The sequence below is a fragment of the Salvelinus fontinalis genome, chromosome 31 (assembly GCF_029448725.1).
Source record: "Salvelinus fontinalis isolate EN_2023a chromosome 31, ASM2944872v1, whole genome shotgun sequence".
NCBI classification, from domain to species: Eukaryota; Metazoa; Chordata; class Actinopteri; order Salmoniformes; family Salmonidae; genus Salvelinus; species Salvelinus fontinalis.
In genome coordinates, this window is record NC_074695.1 from 45,045,855 (window position 1) to 45,058,926 (window position 13,072).

At 41.3% G+C, this 13,072-nt stretch overlaps 1 protein-coding gene across 1 annotated transcript in view; it reads left to right on the forward strand.

The window, feature by feature from the left end:
- Positions 1 to 13,072, forward strand: part of LOC129830379 (death-inducer obliterator 1-like) — a 76,336-nt gene that overhangs the window by 38,417 nt on the left and 24,847 nt on the right. The window lies entirely within an intron of this gene.

Below are 13,072 nucleotides of genomic sequence, written 5' to 3' on the forward strand. Positions count from 1 at the left end.
CATTCACTGAGTGACACATGGATATGGTTTTAGTTCGAAGCAGTTAGAAAACAAACATTCCCTCTGAGTCAAAGAAAATGAATGTTTGCTCACTGCGTCCAAACACAAGGCCTCTCAAGTCATCCAGTAGTGCCTGATATGGGAAATAGATTCCCATAATTCAACTATGGATGAAAAACACAGGTGATACAGATCAATGCGGGCAATAACACATTTTCTGCCACATTTGAGCAGTTGAGCTTTTGGAGGAATTGGTTTGAACACTTTGTGCAATGGAGTTGGACCAGTTACCGGGGAAGTATACAGAGGAATATACAGAATCATCAAGTCCTGCTTATGATTAGATTTATAGAGCAATGTAGAAGAGGCCAAGGATTGCCACCAACCTCCTCCTGTGGCTTTCATGTAACCTGTCTTTTCATATCAGTGCTCATGGAGAGAGGACGAGCGCCACGCACCTGCACCTTTGTCCATTTTTGTAATGAAACATTTCTATCTTCAACGACCCGCAGTGCCATACACACACATACACACGGGACACCAACACACACAGACACACTGTACATTCAGACTAGTGCTCATGAAGGAGAGTGGACGAGGAGGGAGGAAGCCATTCTAGACTATTGAGAGGCATTAGTCTTTACATGCAAGATCGAGCTCATCGTCACATGACTAGCTTCTTCAGCTCCATTGCTTCACTTATAAACCACGTCTACAAGGCTGTCTTTGCCGTTTTAAAATCAAGCTTCAGCTGTTCATCAAAGGAAAGGATGATGACATTCACCTGAGCACCAGAGACTTCACTATCTATCCAGACATGGGGTTTGTTTTCAGAAGCATCTGTTCATAAAGGGTACATTTGTAGCTTATACGTGTGGTTGGAAGAAAGCTACCATTTTTTGGCAACTTTTTGCTATATCCCCAGAGAGCCTTTTTAATGTCAAGTTGTCGCAAAGTGCTTGGCAGTAACCTGGCCTAGAACCCAAAGGACAAGCAGAACCACAGCAGCAAAGGGGGGAGAAATAAAATAAGCCTTGAGGTTAACCAGACTGAGGGGAGGCCCATCCTCCTCTGGCTGTACCAGGTAGAGGTTACATACATTGTACTCGTATGTTGTTCAGAGAATACAAGGATAGACTGTTTTCCGTATCTGCGAGACGCATACAGTTAAGGACCTTTTGGCCAGATAGTTGTCCATAACAATCGTATGTTTTTGGTTGTAGACATTGCTGACACAGCATGATGGGACAGAACAATATGGCGGGCCAATGTGGAGGCATCAGCGGGTAGGGTAAAGCAGCAAGGGAGGGAATGGGGCAGTAGAGCAGCATCTGGAAGTGTTGGTGGACAGCTGTCTGTAATTGTAATAGTAATTGTGTACAACAAAGACAGTCTTACCCCAGTGCTTATGTTCGCTTTTGCACCTTTTCCATACCAGACCATTGACATGTTCAGTGTTGTTGAATGTGGCCTTGATTTGGTTGTCACCTGGATATGCATGATAGGGTCTCTAGATACATTCTTGATCAGTTTTCTCCTCAGTGACTTTGAACCTTTCCACCCTACCAAAGAAATTGAGAGTTTGGACATTGGTCCTTTTCACTAATGTCCACAGAGGCACTTGGTCTTCAAGGGTCCTCTGCTTTGCCCTCTGGTAATGCTAGCCCTTTACCCGTGCCACTTCCGATTTAGTATTCAAAAGAGTACTCATGTTCCGCAGTGTGAAATGGTCTATCAGATGTTTTCCCAACAAATTTCTGACTTCTCACACTCGCCAGCAACTGACATGATTTTACACGTTCTAGTTAGTACATTTAGCAAAAAAATGTCATAATATTGCAGTACATGTCATTTGTTGATGAAACACAAACTCAAACAATTCAAAAGGGTAACCTTTTTTTTTATTGTATTTGCCTTTTTTTGGCCCTGTGTAGTCTTCAAACTTCTTCTTTTTAAGGGGAACTTTTGTCATTTTTTGTAATGAAGAATTTTTATCTTCAACAACCTGGAGTGTCATTCAAAAATACAGACACACACACACACACACACACACACACACACACACACACACACACACACACACACACACACGAGACATCAACACACACAGACATACTCTACATTTAAGACACTCAAACCAGAGGGAAAGAGGAGCCCATGCAAACAGGGACTCGGGAGAGATTGGAGAGCAGAGCAGTTTTTCAGCTGCAGCATGGAGGCCCTGAGAGGATGACCAGATGCCAGGAAGGATTTCCCACAGGATCCTGACAAGCAGTGAATGCCAGACACATTGATTCATTTCAATGAAGAAGACTGAAGTACCTAGCTGGCCAATTCCACTGACGTGCTCAATACTGAAATGCCTGACAGATCAGCAGGAGTTGTAAAATGCTCCTTCCAATAATTCCTTTTTGGAAATCACTTATCACTCACAAAATGACAGTTGCTCCTTTGCTTTACCGTTGGGTTATAGGTTATAGGCAACTGGGATAACGTGCCTCAATGAACATCTGTTTGAATCCTGCACATGAATGGGCTTCAGTGAAGTGTGTGTGTGTGTGTGTGTGTGTGTGTGTGTGTGTGTGTGTGTGTGTGTGTGTGTGTGTGTGTGTGTAGTACAGTAAGTTGTTTAGTTAGTGTCAGTTCACACATGGAACAACGATGGTTCCCAGTTACACATTTAGTAACTTGGTTAAGTACACAAGCATTATTCTATACCATCGAAGGATCCGCCACATAACAGACAGGCATTTCATGTGCATCTCGTTTCTTTCGAGTTTTTCCTGTGGTTACGTTTTTTTTTTTTTTGGGCAGTTAAAAGTCCTGAACACATCTGACACTTGCATCTGAGGAAAGCAACCTCATTGCTAATACCCTTTCAATGTCACCACAACTGTCTCCCATCAGCCCTCACCATTCATATGGCAAAAATAGTTTTATACATGATCAGTTGAATTTTGAACATCGATCATGTACGTGTCAGATTCACATACAAGTTAATCAAATGGTCATTTTATGCAATCATACCCTAACTGGTATTTTGCAGAGGTGGACTGCGTCATGACCAATCACGCTACCTGAGATGACTTTGGACTACCACTACTATGGTAGGACACAGACTGAGACATCTAGCCCCAGACCAATACCTCATATACTGTATTTAGTGACAAGCAAAATGTAGGCCACATTCAAATAACCCCTATCCTTTACCACCTCAGTTTGTTCTGATCTGAATGAACTATAGGAATGCTAGGTGGAGCCCTCCCCATTTCTTATGTTGCCAATGTTACTCAATACTTTAATGGGGGCTCCAGGAGGTGTGCACCTGCTTGGTCCTCATGATTAAGGAAAAGTGGTATTCCTTTAGTGTTGGCAGATCTGAATGAACTGGATAGGTGTAGCTAAGCATTATGGGTATTTTTCCCCCCCACATTCTGCTTTCTGTTAAACAGTTATAAATACACATGACCAAAAGTATCGGTCGAACATCTAATTCCAAAATCATGGGCATTGATATGGAGTTGGTCCCCCCTTTGCTGCTATAACAGCCTCCTCTCTTCTGGGAAGGCTTTCCACTAGATGCTGGAACATTGCTGCGGGGATTTGCTTCCATTCACCCACAAGAGCATTAGTGAGGTCGGGCACTGATGTTGGGCGATTAGGCCTGGCTCGCAGTTGGCATTCCACTTCATCCCGAAGGTGTTCGATGGGCTTGAGTTCAGGGCTCTGTGCAGGCCAGTCAAGTTCTTCCACACCAATCTCAACAAACCATTTCTCTATGGACCTTGCTTTGTGCACGGGGGAATTGTCACGCTGAAACAGGAAAGGGCCTTCCCCAAATTGTTGCCACAAAGTTGGATCCACAGAATCATCTAGAATGTCATTGTATGCTGTAGCATTAAGATTTCATTTCACTGGAACTAAGGGGCCTAGCCCATACCATAAAAAACAGTCCAGACCATTATTTCTCCACCACCAAACTTTACAGTTGGCGCTATGCATTGGGATAGGCAGCGTTCTCCTGGCATCTGCCAAACCCAGGTTAGTCTGTCGGACTGCCAGATGGTGATTCATCACTCCAGATGTTTCCACGTTGGCATTGCGCATGGTTATCTTAGGCTTGTGTGCGGCTGCTCGGCCATGGAAACTCTTTTCATGAAGCTCCCGACTAACAGTTATTCTATTGACGTTGATTCCAGAGGCAGTCTGGAACTCTATAGTGAGTGTTGCAACCGAGGACAGACGATTTTTACATGCTATGCGCTTCAGCACTTGGTGGCCCCGTTCTGTGAGTTTGTGTGGGCCTACTACTTTGTGGCTGAGCCGTTGTTGCTCCTAGATATTTCTACTTCACAATAACAGCACTTACAGTTGACCAGGGCAGCTCTAGCAAGGCAGGGTGGCATCCTATAACGATTGAAAAGTCACTGAGCTCTTCAGTAAGGCGGTTCTACTGCCAATGTTTGTGTATGGAGATTGCATGGTTGTGTGCTTGATTTTTATACACCTGGCAGCAACGGGTGTGGCTGAAATAGCCCGAATCCACAAATATGAAGGGTTGTCCACATACTTTTGTATATATAGTGTATCTGCCATTTTATCTTCTCTTCTTGTTAAACTTGTTAAACACAAGCACCCTCTACTGGCCAGACATTAGAATAGCTTTTCAACAGTGCACTCGTACTTTGTGTGTCTGGTGTTCTGCTATGCTGAGAATCTAGCACATTCACATTCTCCCGAACAAGTGTCAGGTAAACATCTCCAATACTAATACTTCAATGACTGTGACAATAAGATGTTTATTCCTGAAATGTCCTTATTTAATTTCCGGATAGCGTTTTTCTGTCTTAGACATATCAGATGCTGTAAAAGTCCAGAGAAAGAGATGATAAAACTACACACAATTTAATGCCCAGGTCGTAATTAGTTTAATTGTTCATTATGGCCTGTATATCCAAGTCACTTGATTGCTGCAAGGTTGCAGTTTCATTCACTTGCCAATGTGACTTTTTAAGAATTAAGCGTACAGCTGATTTTAAAGCAACTATCTAAACAGATGCCTTAAAGACATACTTTAACCTCAATCAGACTAATTATCATATGAAAGTCTGATAAAGTGCATAAATTTTCATCTGTACGATTCATCTGTACGTCATCATTATAGCCTTGATCAACATTGGGTGGATTGGAAGTGACCTTATCTAGATTATCCTAAATAGTAGGGTCACAACAGGATCCGTTTAGAATCTCAACATACCCTTACCGAAAAAACAGGCTTCTGGCAAGCAGTTGTGGTAAATCTTTTGGATAACTTACCATTATTTTCACATGCACGTTAGTTTTTTGGCTAACTGTTGCTGCAAATTTGCGTCGACTTCTGAACCTCTGGGAAACTTGTGGCGAACATTGTACTGTTTGTTGCAAACTCAGTATGACTATGCAAATTAGATCAGGTTTTTGGTTGCTGTGTGTTACATTTTAATGTTATCTACACTGAACAAAAATATAAACGCAACATGTAAAGTGTTGGTCCCATGTTTCATGAGCTGAATAAAAGATTGCAGAATTTTCCATACACACAAAAAGCTTATTTCTCTCAAATTTTGTGCACAAATTTGTTTACATCCCTATTGGTGAACATTTCTCCTTTGCCAAGATAATCCATCCACCTGACAGGTGTGGCATATCAAGAAGCTGATTAAACAGTTTGATACTTTCACAGGCCACCTTGTGCTGGTGAAAACAAAAGGCCACTCTAAAATGTTCAGTTTTGTCACACAACACAATGCCACAAATGTATCAAGTGTTGAGGGAGCGTGCAATTGGCATTTACTGTAGGAATGTCCACCAGAGCTGTTGTCAGACAATTGAATGTTAATTTCTCTACCATAAGCCGCCTCCAATGTTGTTCTAGAGAATTTGTCAGTACGTCCAACCAGCCTCACAACCGCAGATCACGTGTAACCATGCCAGCCCAGGACCTCCACATCCTGCTTCTTCATCTACGGGATGGTCTGAGACGAGCCACCCGGACAGCTGATGAAACTGTGGGTTTGCACAACCAAAGATTTCTGCGCAAACTGTCAGAAACCGTCTCAGGGAAGCTCATCTGCATGCTCGTCGTCTTCACCAGGGTCTTGACCTGACTGCAATTCGGCGTCGTAACCAACTTCAGTGTGCAAATGCTCACCTTCGATGGCCAATGGCATGCTGGAGAAGTGTGCGCTTCACGGATTAATCCTGGTTTCAACTGTACCGGGCAGGTGGCAGACAGTGTGTGTAGTGTTATGTGGACGAGCGGTTTGCTGATGTCAAACGTTGTGAACAGAGTGTCCCATGGTGTTGGTGGGGTTATGGTATAGGCAGGCATAAACTACGGACAAAGAACACAATTGCATTTTATCAATGGCAATTTGGATGCACAGAGAGAGCGTGACGATATCCTGAGGCCCATTGTCGTTACATTCATCCGCCGCCATCACCTCATGTTTCAGCATGATAATGTGGCCCTATGTCGCAAGGATCTGTACATAATTCCTGGAAGCTGAAAATGTCCCAGCTCTTCCATGACCTCCACACTCACCAGACATGTCACCCGTTGAGCATGTTTGGGATGCTCTGAATTGATGTGTGCGACAGCATGTTCCAGTTCCTGCCAATATCCAGCGACTTCGCACAGCCAGTGAAGAGGAGTGGGACAACATTCCACAGGCCACAATCAACAGCCTGATCAACTCTATTCAAAGGAGATGTCGCGCTGCATGAGGGAAATGGTGGTCACACCAGATACTGACTGGTTTTCTGATCCCTACTTTTTTTTTAAGTCATCTGTGACCAACAGATGCATGTATGTATTCCCAATCATGTGAAATCCATAGAATAGGCCCTAATGAATTTCTTTCAGTTGACTGATTTTCTTATATGAACTGTAACTCAGTAAAATCTTTAACATTATTGCGTGTTGCGTTTATGTCTTTGTTCAGTAAAGAAAGAAAATCAGCCCTAGCAGATGTCATTGTGTGCTAACATACAGTGAGGCTTTTCCTCTGTTAAGGAGCATCCTGCACACACACAAGGGGACACTTCAACAAAAGCCTTGGAGTAACAAAGAGTATAGGGGTCATTTTTACATTTTTCCATCAATATAGAATTGAAGCGAGAACAGCTAAAGCGGCGCTTGAACCAGCGACCACTGTAGTTAGAGGACAATTCAAGTGTGCCTGTGCCATAATGTTCCAGACCTCATGGCGGGACCCATAATATACTTTCCGGTATATACAGGCAGGCCCCAATATCAGTGATCATAAAAGGGGGCCACATGGCTGAAGGAAAGATAAATGAATGTACCGCATGTCCCTCCAAGACGGGGGTCTACCATTGCTGGCAGTCGTACTTGTTGTGTCTCCTTGGCACTTCATTGATCAAGTCGTGTCATCGATTAGCCATCGACCACCTGAAAATCCAGGTTTCAGTTTCTTATGAAAAGGGAGCGTATACTGCCTCCAAGTACTGGTTTTGTGTACCTCTGCTTTATAATGACAGGAGATGAATTAGGAAGTTAGAATACACACTATCTGTATGGAACAAATCTGTCATGTCCAGTGGTGTCACTAGGGATTTTTCACTGGGGCAGTTTGAAAGCACCCCTTCGCAAACACCAATCTATGGTGTGCATGTACTAATGGTCTCTTGGGGGTGCTAGGCCTATTTTTGAGGATGCTTCAGAACTGTCAAGCCCCTCGCTGGAGCCGACCCGTTGCCCTTTCTTTTATGATGCATGTAACCAAAGATGATCTATTATATTGACAAGTAACCGCTCTAACAATGGAAATACATGTCCTCAAAGATGCAAGCACTGTACTGTCTATGATGGAAACAGGCAGTATGAGCCGAGATCAGGTGGGACCATTCTAGACAATGAGAGGGCAAATACGCGTGTGAACAACAGGCACACCTCTGATACAAAGTTGTTTTTTTAAAAAGTTGCCGAAATACCACGTGCGCCCAATTATATCAGTGCATTCGTAAAACAAACAAAATATTTAGAAACTTCTATTCAATCAAATATGCCTCACATAGCAAATTCGCAACTTTTTTTGTTGTTGACCAAATTCTATACTCATTGACCACCATACAAAAGTCCCCCAGCTAGCACATAACGTTCTGAGAACCATATGTTTCTTAGAGCTTGGTGAGAGCGTGGTTGTCCTATGGTTATTTTGCGTACAACCAGCCCACAACATCCTGGGAATGGTGCAGGATGATTGCTTGGCTTTTGGAACATTCAGCACATTTAAGGAACTTGACCAAAAAATGTATTGGTATTTCATTACTTTAACAGAATTTTTCCTGAAAGTTCAAACATGGTTACATTTCATTTAAATGTTTGTAATGTTCTAGGAATGTTCTCCAACTGTTTTGAAATTGGGAATGTTCCCAAATAGTTAAGAGAACATTAAGAAACAACGTTCTTCTGTTAAAATGTTAGTACTTCAGCATAACGTTTCCTACAAGTTTCCTCATGGTTCTATTTAAACTCATGTTCTCAAATTGTTCCAAGAACGTAAAGAAACAATGTGGGAATTTCAGTACTTCGAGATAATATTTCCTCATGGTTCTATTTCAAGTGGTTTCTCAAATTGTTTATAGAACGTAAAGAAGCAACGTTCTTCTGTGGGAATTTCAGTACTTTAGCATGATGTTTCCTCATGGTTCTATTTAAAGTTCAGAGAATGTTCTAAGAATTATATACCATGACGAGTTCCTGAGGCCCATTGCCGTTCCATTTATCCGCTGCCATCATTGAGCATGTTTGGGATGCTCTGGATCGACGTGTATGACAGCATGTTCCAGTTCCCGCCAATATCCAGCAACTTTACACAGCCCTTTTGTCCATGTGCAATGTTGTCCCACTCCTCTTCAATCAACAGACTGATCAACTTTATGCGAAGGAGATGCTGCGCTGCATGAGGAAAATGGTGGTCACACTAGATACTGACTGGTTTTCTGATCCACGCCTCTACCTTTATTTAATACAGATGAATATCTGTATTCCCAGTCGTGAAATCCATAGCTTAGGGCCTAACAAATGTATTTCAATTGACTGATTTCCTTACATGAACTGTAAGATCTTTGAAATTGTTGCATGTTGCGTTTATACTTTTGTTCAGTATAATAATATCTTTATTGTCTATTATACTACAAATACAGTGCATTCGGAAAGTACTCAGATCCCTTGACTTTTTCCACATTTTGTTACTTTACAGCCTTCTTCTAAAATTTGATTACATTTGGTATTTTATTAGGATCCCCCATTTAGCTGTTGCAAAAACAGAAGCTACTCTTCCTGGGGTTCACACAAAACATGAAACATAATACAGAATGATATAATACATAACATCAATAGACAAGAACAGCTCAAGGACAGAACTACATTAAAAAAATGAAAAGGCACATGTAGCCTACATATCAATACATACACAAACTATCTAGGTGAAATAGGGGAGAGGCATTGTGCCGTGAGGTGTTGCTTTATCTGGTTTTTGAAACCAGGTTTGCTGTTTATTTGAGCAATATGAGATGGAATGAAGTTCCATGCAATAATGGTTCTATATAAAATGCTGTACGCTTTCTTAAATTTGTTCTGGATTTGGGGACTGTGAACATGTCTGACGGTGTCATGTCTGGTGAGGTAAGTGTGTGTGTGTGTCAGAGCTGTGTGTAAGTTGACTATGCAAACAATTTGGGATTTTCAACACACTGTTTCTTATATTAAAAGAAGTGATGCAGTCAGTCTCTCCTCAATTCTTAGCCAAGAGAGAATGGCATGCATAGTATTTATATCAGCCCTCTGATTACAATGACGAGTAAGACGTGTTGCTCTGTTCTGGGGGTGACCAAGTACCCGATGGTCACTCTAACAGAGCTCCAGAGTTCCTCTGTGGAGATGGGAGAACCTTCCAGAAGGACAACCATCTCTGCAGCACTCCAGCAATCAGGCTTTCATGGTAGAGTGGCTAGACAGAAGCCAGTAAATATTGGCGGGAACTGGAACATGCTGGATATTGGCGGAAACTGGAACATGCTGTCATACACGTCGATCCAGAGCATCCCAAACATGCTCAATGATGGCAGCGGATAAATGGCACGGCAATGGGCCTCAGGATCTCGTCATGGTATATAATTCTTAGAACATTCTCTGAACTTTAAATAGAACCATGAGGAAACATCATGCTAAAGTACTGAAATTCCCACAGAAGAACGTTGTTTCTTAACGTTCTTGGAACAATTTGAGAACATGAGTTTAAATAGAACCATGAGGAAACTTGTAGGAAACGTTATGCTGAAGTACTAACATTTTTACAGAAGAACGTTGTTTCTTAATGTTCTCTTAACTATTTGGGAACATTCCCAATTTCAAAACAGTTGGAGAACATTCCTAGAACATTACAAACATTTAAATGAAATGTAACCATGTTTGAACTTTTAGGAAAAATTCATCAGTAAAAGGCACATGACAGCCTGCTTGGAGTTGGCCAAAATACACCTAAAGACTCTCAGACCATGACAAACAAGATTCAATGCTCCAAATACCAATCGACATGTCTGGAGGAAACCTGGCACCATCCCTACGGTGAAGCATGGTGGTGACATCATCATGCCGGGTGGATGTTTTTCAGTGGCATCGACTGGGAGACTAGTCAGGATCTAGGGAAAGATGAAAGGAGCAAAGTACAGAGATCCTTGATGAAAATCTGCTCAGGACCTCAGACTGGGACGAAGGTTCACCTTCCAACAGGACTACGACCCTAAACACACAGCCAAGACAATGCAGGAGTGGCTTCTGGACAAGTCTCTGAATGTCTTTGAGTGGCCCAGCCAGAGCCCAGACTTGAACCCGATTGAACATCTCTGGAGAGACCTGATAATAGCTGTGCAGCAACGCTCCCCATCCAACCTGACAGAGCTTGAGAGGATCTGCAGAGAAGAATAGGAGAAACTCCCCAAATACAGATGTGCCAAGCTTGTAGCGTCATACCCAAAAACTCGAGGCTGTAATCACTGCCAAAGGTGCTTCAACAAAGTACTGAGTAAAGGGTCTGAATACCTATGTAAATGTGATATTTCAGTTTTACATTTTTAATACATTTGCAAACATAAAAAAAAAACTGGTTTTGCTTTGTCATTATGGGGTATTGTGTGTAGATTAACGAGAGAGAAACTATTGAATCAATTTTAGGATAAGGCTGTAACGTAACAAAATGTGGAAAAAGTCGAGGGGTCTGAATACTTTCCAAATGCTCTGTATATATTTTGACCATGACAGTTTACAATCTAAGGTAACGCCAAGTAATTGAGTCTCCTCAACTAGTTCAACAGCCACACCATTCATTACCAGATTCAGCTGGTAGTTTTTACAACAACAGGTTGTCAATAATATCAAAGGCTGCACTGAAATCAAACAGCACAGCTCCCACAATATTTTTATTGTCAATTTCTTTTAACCAATCATCAGACATTTGTGTAAGTGCAGTACATGTTGAGTGCCCTTCTCTATAAGCATGCTGAAAGTCTGTTGTTAATTTGTTTACAGAGAAATAGCATTGTATTTGTTCAAACACTATTTTTTACAATAGTTTACTAAGAGCTGGCAGCAAGTTTATAGGTCTGCTGTTAGAACCAGTAAAGGCTGCTTTACCACTCATGGGTAACGGAATTACTTTGGCTTCCCTTCAGGCCTGAGGACAAAGACTTTCCTCTAGGCTCAGATTAAAGATATAACATAAAGGATGGGCTATAGAGTCAGCTACCATCCTCAGGAGCTTTCCATCATGGCAATGCCAGGAGGTTTGTCATTATTGATAGATAACAATAATTTTCCACCTCTCCCACACTTACTTTACAAAATTCAAACTTGCACTGCTTTTCTTTCATGATTATTTGTTTTTCTATGCATTTATACGATGGCTCACTGTTCATTGTTGGCATTCCCTACCTAAGTTTGCCTACTTTGCCAATCATTCAAATTATTACAACATCAAATGGTTATGTGATGAAAAAGCCATCTGATTCGATGAATTTAGAATTTGTCTTTCTGCCCATAATTTCATTTATAGTACCCCCCCCCCCCAAAAAAACCCATCATTCTTTATTTAATTGATCTTGGCTTCATAATACAGTTTCTTCTTCTTTTTGTTGAGTTTAGTGTGACATCATTTCTCAATTTGCAGTAAGCCAGCTAGTCAGATGTGGAACCAGACTTATTAGCCACTCTTTTTGACCCATCTCTTTCAACCATATAGTTATTCAATTCCTCAGCAATCCATGGGGTCTTAACAGTTTGTTTCTTAACAGGTGCATGCTTCTCAATAATTGGACAAAGCAATTTCATAAATTCATCAAGTGCAGCGTCTGGATGCTCCTTATTAATCACATCAGACCAACATATATTTTTTACATTATCCACATAAAATTCACAGCAAAATCTTTTGTATAATCTCTTATACACTATTTTACACCCAGCTTTTGGAACTTTGGCTCTCCTGGATTAGCCACTATATTGTGATCACTGCGTGCAATGGGTAGGGATACAGAGTTCTAACGTATTAGTAAAAATGTGATCCATACATGTGGATGATCTTGTTCCTGTAGTGTTTTGTAAATACCCTGGTAGGTTGGTTAATAACCTGAACCAGATTACAGACACTGGTTACAGTAAGAAGCTTCCTCTTGAGCGGACAGCTTGATGGAAATCAGTCAATATTCAGGTCCCCAAGAAAGTAGACCTCTCTGTTTACATCACATACGCTATCAAGCATTTCACACACATTATTTCGATACTGACTGTTAGCACTTGGCCTTCAGCAACACCCCAAAATAATAACACTTGACATAAGATATTTTCTAAGCATTACAGGGATATGGTTCTGAATATATATATATATATATATATATATATATATATATATATATATATATATATATACTGCTCCAAAAAATAAAGGGAACACTTAAACAACACAATGTAACTCCAAGTCAATCACACTTCTGTGAAATCAAACTGTCCACTTAG